Genomic DNA, 13,064 nt, shown 5'->3' with positions numbered 1-13,064 from the left:
TTGCCTCCCCAGTGCTGGGTATACAGGCATGTGCCACCACACCTGGTCTCAGTAGTTGGCTCAGCACACCCAGGAGTGGGGCCAGCGTGGCATGTGGTGCCAGGGATCAAACCCCAGTCCTTATGCTTGCCTAAGCAGGTGCTTAGATGGATGAGCTATCTCACCAGCCCCAAAGCTACAAATATTAAGATTCTGTTCATGAGAAAAATCCTTCTGTAATTTTTTTTTCAGTACCAGGAATTAAACTCAGGCAAGTGCTTATTCTACTGAGCTATCTCCCCAGCTGTTCCTTCTGTAATTTACTTAACCATTTGAATATTTATGGTATAGCAGATATTGTGAAGATGTTTTGTTTTGTTGAGACAGAGTCTCATAATATAGTTCAGAGTGGCCTTGAACTCACTATGTAATCTATGTTGGACTTGAACTCATGGCAATCCTCCTGCCTCAGCCTCCCAAGTACTGGATTATAGGCTTACTCCGCCACACCTGGCTCCAAATACTGTGAAGATAAAGCAGTAAACAAAACAAACTACTGTCCCTTTTGTTCATCATCTTCACACCCTGGTGGTAGAGAAAGAGTGAATAACTAGATGAGCAAATGACATAGACTGTTAAAGGGTAAATACTATGGACAGAAAAGCAGGGAGGGGGATGGGTAAATCAGACAGCAAGAATTCTGTTATAAAAGTGCTTTGGGGGGACTGTTTCACAGGGCTGATAATAAGCAGAAACAGGAGGAGTGGGGAGAGTTAGCTACATTGACAGCAGGTGGAAAGGTGTCCTAGGCAGTGAGGGAAATGATTCTGAGAGAAATGTTTTAGAACAGCAAGGGGGTGTTTGTGGCTGGAGCTAGTCACCAGATGACAGGAGGTTAAAGGTCTGAGAGTTGCGAGGAGCCTTGGACCCTGGAAGAGACCAAAAGATCTTTGGCTTTTAGTCAGAACGCAGGGGAAGCTGCTAGAAGATTCTGAGCAGAGGACTGTCATGGCTTGGAAAGTTATCAAGGGTCCTTCTGAATTTTATGCCAAAACAGACAACAGGAGGGCACAATCATTTCCCTCACTGCCTAGGACACTCTTCTACCCATGATCAGTGTAGATAACTCCTCCATCTCCTCCTGTTTCTGCTTATTGTCAGCTCAGTGTAGTAAGAGCACTAAGAAGCCAGTGAGGCGACATTGGCAAGAATTTAAGTGAAAGAATGTGAGGATTAATTTTTCTTCTATGAAAAAACAGGTTGATGTAAGGGAGGAGAAATGGTAAAAACAGAAGGTATCAGGAACGAAACTACAATGGGGGCATGGCAAGTGAGGATTTCCCCTCGTGGGCTGGGTAAAATCAACTGCAAGGGGACCCTGTCAGTTATTACCTCAGAGACGGGATCATGTTTCCATTTCTGCCTCAGATTTCTAGTTAAACTTATTTTGCTTCCAAGTGTATTGTGAAACTGCATGCATATGTCCCCACAGATTGATCTCAATATAGACTGATCTATCCAATCTTTTTTAATCAAGGAAGCGTGGGAGGGGGTAACAACTGTGTTGGTGTAATATAGAAAAGAGGGTACACATGGGAACAAGTTTGAAGCCAAACAGGCTTATAAAAGCTGCAGAAGTCTTGGAGAAGGGTTTATATCTTGAAATTGGGATTTGAATGAACCCCATCTAGATTTCAAGAGGCTTGAAACCTCCACCTGAGTTTTGACTCGAGGGGAGGCTAGAGATTTAAAATTTTGGATCACTCCTCACTGAAATGATGAATAATAGAGGGCAAAAGAGAAAAAAGGTGTCTATATTCTAGGAATTATTGCACATATAAACAAGGAACAATTGATTTAGTAAGGGCAAGGGAGAGACAGACTGAGTGACATATGGGAACAAAGGTAGTATGCTATGGACTCAATCTGCTAATTTCCCATCCAAACCCACATTTCTACTTCAATATTTACAGAAACCTGATTTTTTATTGGACAACTGAAGCACTAAATTTTCTACCCTCCTTTGGCAGCAAGACTTGACTCAGGTCTGGCTAATGAGACGTAAATAGAAAATGTTGGAAGCTGGTGACAAAATAGGAAGAAGCTGAAAAGTGAGTAGTCCATTGGGGTGAGCCTGTTTGGTTTCACCCACTTTCCTGCCTCCAGAACATTGGCTACACTGTGAGGCAGGCATTTTGAGCCATTAGATACCCCTAAAGATGCAGTGCCATTGTTAGGGCAGTGGAATAAGTCATTGGCCTACTCTTGGTCTTCTTGTTTCAAGGCTACTTGAAAGGAAACATAAATTAATCTTTTTGCCACACCAAATTTAGATTTTCTGTCAATACCAATATAACTAACATGTCATAATGGCAGCCTCTATTTATTCAGCCCAATCGTATTTCAGACATGATGCTGAGACCTTTATATTACTAGATCAATTATCATGGCAGTCCTATGACATAAGTGCTATTATTTTCACCAGTTTGAAGAAAAGGAAATTTAGAAGGTTCATAAAAATTGTTCGAGATAACATAGCTTGGGTATAGCGGAGATGAGCCCTAGGCATGTTTGTTTGAATTTAGAGCTTGGGTCCTTTTCTGTCAGGTGGAGGCAAAGCTTAATTGAGGTTCTGAGAGACTTGTTTGAAACCACTGTGTTTTCTTACACTTATCACTTTATTGTTGACCAAGTGTACTTCTTGGGCCTGTCTTTTCACCCACAGCTTTGACAAATCCCGATCCCACTGAAGACCTCATTTCACTGCCGCTATGCACCAGCCCAGCTTGAAGTTTAAATCCTGCAGGGATCAGCTTCGTGTAGTTCTCTGCGATAGCAGCCCCTCTGCGGGGGCGAGCTGCGCTCTCAGAGGGTAGGTCTTTGTACAAAACCGAAAGGAGGTAGCAGCCGGCCTAAAATTATGATTGACATCTGGTCTCAGACTCATTATAGTTGCCCTGATTCTCTCTCAGATTCACGGAAATGTTTTTCCTCTGAGAAAAAAGCTTCCAGAAACTCAAAACACCTATATTAACTGGTGACCTAAAAGGAACACTTAGTTGCTAACATCCTAGCCAGCCTTCAAGTAGCTTGGCAGAGCCTTCTTGCAGCTATTAGGCTGATATAAGGCATTAATTATTCTGGGTAGCTAGGCTCATTTTAACAGAATCAGCCTGATTTCTGAAGTGCATCTTTTGAAATTTCTAATGACCATTGAGAGCCCATTAGCCAATTTTTTTTGAGGAAAATAAGAACATAAAACTAGTAAAGGAAGATGTTATCTCAGTTGTCCCTAGTGAAGGAAAAGTAGCATTCTCTAGCTTGTGTAGATGGTTTTGCTTTAGGATTGACCTAGATTACAAAGACGAAACACTGTCTGGTCCTCTTATGTGATCAGGAATAGAGAATGTAAGTGCAAGTATAGATGGAAGGAATGTATTCTATTCAAAACTGTATGAACATTTACTGTTTGCTAAATGCCTATCAGGTGCCAGATGCCACACGAGGCACTTTTGGTTTCTTAATTAATGCAATAATGCACCAGCACAATTTGTAAATAGAATGATATTCAAGATATTGAGTGAATTTCCCAAGTCCACGTAGTGGAAATTTATGTGTAGTTCCATCTTCAAAATGCCTGTGCTGTGCTGACCAGATAGCACATTGGACTAAAGTACACACTTAAGTAGAGCATAAGTACCAGTGTTCAATCCCTGGCCTTCTGTGCCAGCCTTGCCCCTGGGGAGTGCTGAGAAGGCCATTGAGACTGGGCATGGTGGCGTGTGCCTGTAATCCCAGTGCTTGGGAGGCTGAAGACAGGAGGATCACTATGAGTCTGATCTGTGTAGTGAGACCCTGTAGTCCCTGTATTGACATACATTAAAAAAAAAATCCTGTGCTTTTAGTTTTCTACTTGTATGTCAAAACAATGTTCTCTGTGTTTTGGATATTTTAAACATAGAGTTGCTTTATGGCACTTTAGGAACATTGAAATAGAAATTCAAATGCCACTTGAAAACAGTTCAGGATCACTGACTATGGTTTGGATTGAAGGGTCCAGATATCTCCTTTCCTGCTAGTACCTTTTGGCCAAATGAAGGCTAAAGAATACAATTAATTAATTTTATTCATCACTAAATACTTATAAAGGTTTTGATGAGAAGGAAATGAAAATTATTGATTGGCACAAACTCTGTCTATTGCTGTCCAATGTCATCTAATGACACATTCTGATTCTTCATTCCCATGACTTCTTTAATTGACTTGAGTGTTTTAAAGGAAACACTAGAAATTCCCTTATTTAGCGAGTAAACACAGTCATATTTTTACAAAGAAAACTAAATTTTATTTATTTATTTATTTATTTATTTATATTTTGGTGGAACCAGGGATTGAACTCAGGTCCCTGCGCTTGCCAGGGAAGTGCTTATTCCACTGAGCCATCTCCACAGCCTAAATTTTATTTGTTTACAAATGTTTCTCGTTGCTTTATGGTCTCACAAAAAATAAAGTAGCTTCTTACAGCAGCCGGTTTCATTTGTCACTACAAAGAGGGTCAGCGGGTATAAGGTAGTAGTCAGAGATTTAGGAGAATTTAGATGGGTCAGAGGACAGCTGAAGTTTATGTTAATTCATTTCATGAGGGACCTGGCTAGTATACAGTTGATATTTAGAATCCTTAGTGGTAGGTGTAAAATTTCGTCATCTTTGGTAGTAGCCTACATGATGCAGTATACTCTAAAATTTCTGCTGTATTCCCTCGCTATTTGGGTGTTCAACTTTTGTGGAATTACTGTTTCATGAGTTTTCAAAATATATTAATCTAAGCTATTTATCATGAATTGTTCACTATATCGTGAGATTCTGCAGTACCCTACAGTATACGTATGTTGTTAAAAAATGTGTAGGATTACGAGTTCAGAGAATGGCTAATAACACTGGAAGTGTTTTTAAAGTGTGGAAAAAGTTTATAAGAGTATGAGAAGGGTTTTTAAAGCCTTAAAATTATATATATATTAAAATAAATGCAATGCCACTACTTGGCTGATTTTCAGTTACTGTGGGGGTGTCTGGAACATAACTTGCACAATAAATTAGGGACCGCTGTACTTAAAAAAGTTGTCATTTACTAACTTTTACATGAAGTTAAAGCAAGATTAACTTTTGGCGGCTATAGAAAGTATGCCCATAGTGATTATTCTCTATGGCAGTTTTGGATCACACATTAAGACTTGTATTTGATTTCCATTTACTTTATCTTTCCCACTAATACAGTTTAGAGAAAGCACAATCAAATTCTTGAGTGTCTTGGATCATTTTCTCTTACTATTACAGAATACCATGGACTGAGTAGTTTATAAGGGAAAGAAGTCTATTTGGATCAATCTTTTGAGGCTGGGAAACCTGAGAGCATGGTTCTGAAGTAGAAGAGAAGAAATAAAGGTAGGTAGAAAGGAGACAAGGAAAATTGTAAAGATTGTATATTTGAGAAAACTCTAGCTTCAGGACACAAAGTTGCCCAAGATTGCATTACCTACCTGGTTTTTCATCCCTAAGCCTGTTTTTTCCTTTCTCGAATACTCACTCCTACCTAAGAGTTGTAAAAGATATAATGTCTATAAATTTGTGGCATGCATTTGTCCTGTAAGTTGGGCCAGTGCTATCATATTAATTGTATGGATTTACATACTCCACATACTTTCCTACTTAAGGAAGCAGAATTACTGAGTAGTTATCATATCTCTAAACTCAAAACATGAGCAGATGTTTGTACTCTAACCCAGCCCACTACTCAGTATGCTGATGGACACTGGGAATGCACATTGAGACCACACAAATACACCTAGGACCAGACTAGAGGGTGTCTCGTCATCAGTCAGCCATGCTTTTCTCTGAATGAATACTTCTTTGATTCTGCCTAATCTTCTTATGCCTCTCACTGCTGAATCCTGCAGTCCTTTTCCACGATGAGTCAAGAACCTACTCCTGAGGAGAGAGGCAGTGAGTTAAGCTCTTTATCTCCTCTTTATGGGGAAACTCCTTGGACTCTGTCCATGGGCAAAAGCAGCATTTGCTTGGCTTCTGGTTCTGGCTTTCAAAATGTTGAAAGTTATCACATCATGTGAAAAAGCAGGAGTGCTGGTTTGAGTCTCTCTTCCTCCTCTTGTAAAGTCCTTAGTGCCACCATGGGGGCCCAATCTCTGGACCCATTACTTCTGGGTCTGTGCTAAGGTTGCACAAGGTGGTGGGAGTACTTGACAGGGTAGAAGTGCTCACTTATGGCCACAAAGTGAAAGGGAAGGAAGAGACTAAGGAACCAGATCCCTTACAGGGCATGCTCCCAGTGTCTGGAAGATCTCTCAGTAGGTTTCACCTCTTGACATTTCTACCAACCCACAGTAGCACTAGGGTGGGGGCTAGCTCTTGAACGCAGGAGGCTTATCACACATTCCAGGTCCAAACTCCAGTAGACAGGAAACAGGGCTCAAGAAATAGAATGATCTTGAGGAAAGACAGAGTCCTTTCTTGAGGAAAGACCAGTCCAGGCAGATCCATCCCAGTGAATAAAGGTTTGGTGAAAGAAGAGTAGTTTTCACATATGTGAAAAAGCAGTTATCCTGGCAGGGTGGACCTCAAATTTGGCACATGCTCAAATCTCTTGGAGGGATGGCAAAACACAGATATTTTGGGAGCCTACTCCCAGAATTTCTGCTGCCACTCATTTGGGGTGATATCTAAAAGTTTCCACTTTCTAAGTTATTCAGAGACTACCCTATAAAGTCATTACCTCTGGTGTACCTATATTCTTTATGGAAGGCTGAGCAGGGATACTTATGAATGTTAATGCGTGGGGCATTGTGGGAATTTAGCGGGAGCTATCCAGAAAGACTGTTTTGGAGCAGTGGACAGCTTCTCTTTCACTGGGCCTGGTATGTCTGCTATTACTGTGTCACAAGGCAGTGAAAACAATGGCAGGTAGACATGAAACTTCTCATGTCTCAGTACCGATACTTTTGGAATGACTAGACACACAATTGTGGTCTACACTTGGAACTTTTGAGTATTTTTATTGTTTGTGTTATAACTAACATCTTATGGAAAGTATCTGCTTTTATTATCTTTTATCTTAGGCAGTTTATTAATTTACAGAATATTTATTTTCATTAATATGGATTGATTTTTACTTTATAGCTATCCACACACAAAAAGATATTTTTGTGTATCAAAGACACAGATAAATATAAAAAGTATTGAGCAGAAAATGAGGATGCCCTGAAGAGTTGAACTTTTTCCCCTAATCTTTAAATCATTTTATTTTATTTTATTTTACAGAACTTTTATTGAGACATCCCGTGGATCAGGATTTAGCTCAGTGGTGTAGCACCTGCCTGGCACATGTGAGGTCTTGAATTTGATTCCTAATAACCCCCAAAAGAGACAGAAAGACATCATGTAACTTACTGACCAGCACCATTTACAAATATGATGTCTAGCCTTTAAGACAATTAAAAATACCTTTAAGTACTAAAATTTTACAGCATAAATTATTTAATTCAAGAAGTGTTTCAATGATGAAAACTAACAGAGGAAAATTAAAACTAAAAGTAGAATGATTTCCACAAAACCTGTATTTTTCTTCCTTTTCTCAAGAGAATGAAGAAAAGAAAAAGGAAAAGAGGGGAAAAAAAGACAAGACAGGCAAGAAAAATACTCTTTTTCTTCCTCATTTTGAAAAAGGATGAAAACTGTCTGAGGTCTCAGCAAATAATGTAATCAACAAAGACAGTTTGTTTTAAGGCATCGTCTTTGCATGTTGTTGAGTCTCATCATGCCCTTTCATGTTGCTGGCAGTACCCTGTTGAAACTGCCTCATCATTGACTGAAGTCCTGCCATACCACCCATGTGAAGAAGTACTCTTGGATCCATCATGTTGGCCATCTGTTGATTCAATTTTGCCATCTGTGACTGGCTCACATTCTTAGCCATGTCACCACCTTTGAAAAGTCCTTTGATGCCTCCAATCTTTTTCACCATCTGTGCAACCTTGGAGTATTGCATCAGAAGTTCTTGAACATCTCTCCTTGGCACACCTGGTCCTCAGGCTACTCTTTGGATTCTTCCCAGCTGCTCACCAAGCACGTTGGCATCATCTGTGCTGTCCAGCTCTTGGTCGTTCATACTATCCATTATGGCCATTAGTTTCTTTAGTCTTGCTATTTACTCCTATTCATTTCCTTTGCTCATAAAATCTGTTCAAAGCCAGGGATCATCCCCAGGATTTGACTGAAGGGTACCATTTTCATGAATTCTTGAAATTGTTCATTCATGTCTCTCAGTGTAAACTGACCATGTTTCAGGCTCTCTATATGGGCTTCATTGTCATCCAATTTCAACTCATTGACTCCATCGATCAGTTAGTTCCTCAGTGTCACCCATACCAAGAAGTTTGCTGGTGAAAGGTTGTGTTTTGAAAAGTTCAAAGTCATCTACATGTTCTCTGGTACCAATGACAATAATTAGCCTTTTTGTGGCAGCAACTGCCCTGAAGGCAACACCTCCTTTTGCATAGCCATCAAGTTTTGTCGCGATGACTGAGGTTACATCTACTTTGTCTTTAAAATCCTTGGCTTGGGCTTCACAAGCCTGCCTGATGGAGGCATCCATCCCATAAGCAATGTTATTAGGTTGTGTAGTATTAGCAACTTGAAGCATTTCTTCAAACAAAGAGTCTTCTTGCTTGTAGTGGCCACATGTATCAATAATAATAATTGTAAAATTTTCATTTTTGAACTTCTCCACTCCTTCAGAGGCAATGATAATAGGATCCATTTCTGTATAGCTTCCATAGGATGGAATTCTTGCTTTGGTAGTGCTGTGGTTTGTGTCTAGTTGTTCTCCCAAAGCCTCATGCAGTCAGGGGGTGGACTTCTAGAGTTTGTGATTAATTCATGTTCCAGTGCTAGGATTATGGGTGTAAGTGTTATTGGGATTATAGGTGTGGATACTATACGCAGCCTGGGGCAGATAGCCTGAATGCAACATATGGGAGACAGACTTGCTCTCTGTTGCCATTGTCGCTGCTACCCCTCCAGTTGCTCACTGTTCTTGCTGCTACTGTGAAAGGCTGCTCTCCACCATGGGCTGCTGTGCCTTGGAGCTAGCTAAGTATGGACTGAAACCTCCAGTAACTGTGAGGTAAATAAACTCTTCCTTCCTCAATTTTGGGTGTCAGGTATTTTGTACCAGCAACAAGAGAAAAGTAACAGAGACAAGTAGCATTCTGTTTTAATTGGTCAAAAGCCCTTGCTCTGACTATCAAACAGGTCTTCCAACCTTTCCTTTGGTAATAATATGCTAACTTTCAATGTCATTTTCCCATTCCCCTGCAACCCAACAAATGTGATCACATTCTGTTTTGCTTTCATGTTTTAACTCCAGGATGTACAAGTCATTCATTCATTCAGTGGTCCTGGGGATGAAACTCTGAGTCTTGTGCACACAGGGCAAGCACTCTACTACTGCGACCAGACCTCAGCCCTCTAGTGTGCAGGTCACATGTGACAGCTCAGCTCAGACTTGCTACGTTGCAGGTGTGTGGTAACTACAGTTGTCCAGGGGATACCAAGCTGCCACGTGCTGTGTCCCATTTGACAAATGCTCATAAGGAGCTAAGTCACAAGTAGCACATGAAAGGATTGGCAGGTTCAATGCTAAATTTGGCAATGCCAAAATGTTTGCATTCTATACAGCTATTATAACTACAGAGCTGGTAAAAGTTGGTGTAAAATAGCTAAATTCTAAGTCAGTTACTTGGAGGTTGAAATATTTATCTCTATATGACAATAAATCGCCATATGAAAATAAATCTGTAATTGTAGATTAGTAGTACTTAGGTTGCAAACTGTTAAAGTTTTAATGGAACACAGCCACCTTCATTCACTGTTTTTGTTATGGCGTAGAAGACATAACTTCTCCTCTTAACATATCCACAGCTTAATTTTACCCATGTATTATTAGTCTCTGGGATTTTTCTCATGACAAATAACATCAGTGCAGTCTTGGCATTATTTTCTTCACTGCTAGTATATGTTATACTCTGCAGTGTAGACAATATAAGAATTGTCAGTTCAGCATTCAGTATATTGACTTTGTTTTGCTAACCGCTAGCAAAAGTTGTCCTGTGTAATTTTAAAAAACTGTCAAGACTGAAATCTGTGAAAATGTTGGTTTTATAAGATTACAGAATGTTTATAAGGGGTGGTACATTAAGGCCTCAAAGAATGTGTCCAAACATATTTCTGAGCACTTTTATCAGATCTGTTGTGATAAAGGCTTCAGATCTGTTCAGATTAGTGATTTTCCTTAGAACAAGGCATGGAGTCCTTCCAGAGACCAGTGGTATTAAATCACCCCCAAGGAGTACTCTCATGGATCAGTGAAATGCAAAATTTTCAAATTATTGAGTGCTATGCAAGACAAGGAATTTTAGAAGGGCCAAAAAGCAACAACATGGGCTGTGGATGTGGTTCAGTGGCGTAACCACCTATGTGGCAAGAGTGAGGCGTAAGTTTGATTCTCAGCACCAAGACTAATGAGATAGCTCAATGGCACAGTCACCTGCCACAAGGACAGGGTCCTGATTTTGATTCCTGGTACCAAAAAACCAAACACCAAAACCAAACAAAAAACCAGCAACAAATAAACCTCATAGGATACAATTTCTTGGGGTTTCTAAATTAGGCAGAAAACATCTTTACCTACAGTCTTTAGAAATTTAGAACAAATTAAAGAATAGGTAATTTTAATTACAATTTATACTTTTTATGAGATAAAATTGCTCATTGTTTTGCCTTAACTCAGAAGTTCAAACTTGGGTTTGCAGCTACATTGCTTTGCAGAGCCTATCACTTTCGTGTTGCCGCATACTTTTGGAGTGTTTCTCTCTGTCTGGTAGGAAGGCGTCAACATGGACTTGTAGAAAGAAGTCTCCAACAGGCTTCATTAGGTAAACTGCTTTGGTTCCTCATGCAACTGGAAAATTTAAGATGACAGCTTAAAAGAGGAGTAAGAGCCAACAAGACAGCTCAGGGGTCTAAAGTACCTATAAGCTTAGGCAAGTACAGAGACCATGCTTTGATCCTTGGCACCACTTGTGGGGCTGGCCCCAACCCCAGGGCAGGCTGAGCAGGGCACAAAAAAAAAAAAAAAAAAAAAAAAAAAAGAGAAGAGAATTAAATGTTGGAGTGATACAGTATCATTTTCCATTCATTTTAACCCAAATATGAAATTGAGAACACTCTCCTGTCTTGTTTACCTCATCTTCAAGGTCAAATTTTTTTAATGAAAACACCAAAATGACTTTGCTACAGGAGAAAATCTCTGATCATGTTCACGGTAGCTGATGGAACTTGTGCCAGGCAGATACTTATATTTCTGAGTTAGCTCCCAGGTCCCTGTGGTCTTCAACTTCTTAGAGGAGAATGCAGTTCATTTGCAGGACATATGAAGCTTACAGGAGGAGGTACTAGCTGGAGGGAGAGGCAAAATGGAGACTTTGTGAAGGATATAACTTTTGAAGCAAGTTGTGAAGAATAAATTCTTCAAGGAAAGAAACATATTTTAGGCTTAGGCTACAGGCTGCACAAGGGCAGAAATCAGGATGGCAGTGTGTATGATGTGTGTGTGTGTGTGTAGAAATCAGGAGCTGGATTTGGAAAAGTAGGCAAGGAATCAAATAAGTAGGTTTTTCCTGTATGAATAATGAGATGAACATTCACCTCTGGTTTTACATAGTGCTTGACGTACCCTCTTAAGCACATACCATAGTGAAAGGAGTGAGTAAAGGTTGTTTGGAATCCTTATCTTCATTTCAGACAGGGTCTATCTGCATAGTTTATAAATTTAAGATCATTCTAGACTTTTTATTAAATAACCACTTAGCTCTATATTCCTTATTCTCATTTTTATGTTGTCTTTATCATCATCTCTATTTTGCTACTGCATGCTTGTCTCTTCTCATGAAGATAATTTGTGATTGAATAGTCAAAATCACCTATTGGTGAGGCCCTAAGTCTTTTTTTCAGTCTGTCCTTCCTTTTTTATTGTGTTCCATAGATTCATGACTTTTCCTCTGAATTTTTAAATTTTTACTATAGTCTAAAGACATATGAAACTATCTAAGCTCAGCATTTTCCTGGCTGGTTATTTTAAGTACCTGTGTCAAAACTCCTGAATCCGAAGATTCGCACCATTTCTGCTTCACTAACCAATCCTTTTATTGGGCTCAAATCCCTAGATGCTTTGTAGAGCTTTTTGGCATCATAACTATGAAGATTTACCACCTGCTTTGCTTGAACTAAAATAGAGACAAGAACTATTGAGGTATGTCAGAATATCATTACAGTACTTCCCATTCCTTTCAGGGGCTAACACACCAAAATAGATTGTTTTGGGGTACTGACTACTGTAAGTTGAAGATACTTTGAGAACTGCAAATCCAGGGAGACAATTTTTCTATATTTCTTTTAAGTGACCAAATACAGATCATGCAAAGAGATCAGAATTGTTATGAGTTCCCCTTCCTGGAATTTAACTAACCAGGGAAGATAAAGTCATATCACAGTACAGGAGGCTGGGAGTTAATATTATGCTCAGGCAGACTATCACAGACTATATCGCCTATTACTCTGAGCTTCCCAGAAATCATCTGAAGTCTTTTACTGTTCCCCAAGCTGCCTAAATTCCCTTTCCTACTCCTATGTGAAGAGGATATATAAGCTTTTAAACCTCATTAGACGCTTGCTTTTCTTTCATCAGATGTACTAAATTTCTGTAGTTTTCTCTTGTTAATTTTTCTACTGCCAGTTTACTTCATAAACACAATTATCAAACCCTGAGGGAGTAGAGGAAAGCTTCTTCTTCTCTGTACTTTACACTGATTTCTTTCTTCTTTTTGTATTTTAGGCAAGAGTCTACAGGGTGTTTAGAGTTTCACTACTAGATTAGACTCAGAGTGATCCACCTGTTTATGGCCTCCCAAGAGCTGGGATTACAGGCACGTGCCACCACGCCCAGTCTCAATTGC

The 13,064-nt window shown here is 39.6% G+C and overlaps 1 pseudogene; it reads right to left on the bottom strand.

Annotated features, from left to right (window-relative positions):
- Positions 1-7,752: 7,752 nt before the first annotated feature.
- LOC101579600 lies at positions 7,753-9,405 on the bottom strand (annotated as a pseudogene).
- Positions 9,406-13,064: the final 3,659 nt, after the last annotated feature.

Source organism: Octodon degus, unplaced genomic scaffold (genome assembly GCF_000260255.1).
Source record: "Octodon degus isolate 3935 unplaced genomic scaffold, OctDeg1.0 scaffold00102, whole genome shotgun sequence".
Classification (NCBI taxonomy): domain Eukaryota; kingdom Metazoa; phylum Chordata; class Mammalia; order Rodentia; family Octodontidae; genus Octodon; species Octodon degus.
The sequence above is the reverse complement of the archived record's forward strand: the minus strand, read 5'-3'. Positions and strand labels throughout refer to the sequence as shown.